The sequence below is a fragment of the Seriola lalandi genome, unplaced genomic scaffold, assembly GCF_002814215.2.
Source record: "Seriola lalandi dorsalis isolate HSWRI2012SDOR001 ecotype SW California unplaced genomic scaffold, Sedor1 jcf7180002052274, whole genome shotgun sequence".
NCBI classification, from domain to species: Eukaryota; Metazoa; Chordata; class Actinopteri; order Carangiformes; family Carangidae; genus Seriola; species Seriola lalandi.
This window is the reverse complement of record NW_019522827.1, coordinates 1498414-1499722: the sequence shown is the minus strand read 5'-3', so window position 1 is coordinate 1499722 and position 1309 is coordinate 1498414.

Here is a 1309-nt window from a genome sequence, read left to right as displayed (position 1 = left end):
GGCCTATGAGTGGATTAGGACTTTTCCATTGACCAGCGGTTTGCAGAGGTTATAATCTTGCACCCCAAAGACAGATTTCCCGTTAAGCCCAGGAAAGCTGTCTGACACCACTTACTGGAATCTAGAGGAATTTGTAGCAAATGCTTGCTGGCAGAGGTGGAGACGCACAGAAAGTGCACAGAAAGTGGCAGATAGTAAAAGTGGACAATGCAATTCTACTTTTTTTGACCAAAGGTAAACAAGGGCAATAAATTTGTCTTTCCTTTATCTTTATTTAGCTTGAAGAGAATAATGGCTCCCAAACGTGCACAGTGCTGGCGCCGCTAGCTGTCGGACGGATAAATCATTCATAACCAAGCGATTAAATATATTGAGGGATATATTGGTGGTTAATGGGCGGTTGGATCCTGGCACTCCTGTATGAAATTCAGACTTGACCGCTGTCATCAGGAACCCATTCGAATGATGATGTCTTTGGGAATCACAGCCCATCTGTGTGTGGTACAATAAATTAGAGCAATATGTCAAACAATCAGGTCAGTACAGTGTAATCTCAATGTGAAATGTTTGAAATGTTCGGTTCGAAAACGTGTTCTTTGTGATGTGATCTGTGCAGGACTTCCTTCAGCAGAGTCCTGTACGGATTACTTTTCTGTTCTGACAAGTGCAATATTCCTGAATATTGCTAACATTATCAGAAAAACCTAAAGTGCCCCAAATTTGTGTTTTCTGGCGAATAAAAAGTATTTGTAAAACACCCACAGTTTGATACCTCTATGAACTTGAGCAGCTGATTGAAAGACACTGGAATAAACCTGGAAGTGACAGCTGAGTCCTCCCAGTAGATGGAGACAGAGTATGCAACACAATATTCATCATAATGAGCTTGTGTCACTTTGAAATCAGTCTGTATTCTCCCTTAGTTGACTATGAAATGAAAACATGCACAGGAAATGCATGAAGTTAGAATTTTTATTAAAAAGATTTTGAAGTGATTTTTTTTTTTTCCTTTTACGAGACTGAGACAAAAACTGAGAAAAGCCAGAAAAAGCATCCTAGAAAGAAGACAAGCTGATCATGGACATGCACACTCTCTTTTTGCATAAAACCTTTCAGCGATCTTGATCAAACTGAGCTGGTCTTTGACTCTGATCCATGTGGACACCCAGCAGAGGGAGTTGTTGGACAAGCATTGAGGCAGCAGCGGGAAGGAGGTCCTTACTTCAGGCAGCCCCAGTAGTGGAGCCAATGGATCCGGCCTGCATGGAGCTGAGGTCTGACTGCCCCCCCACCCCAACCCCTCCCCTCC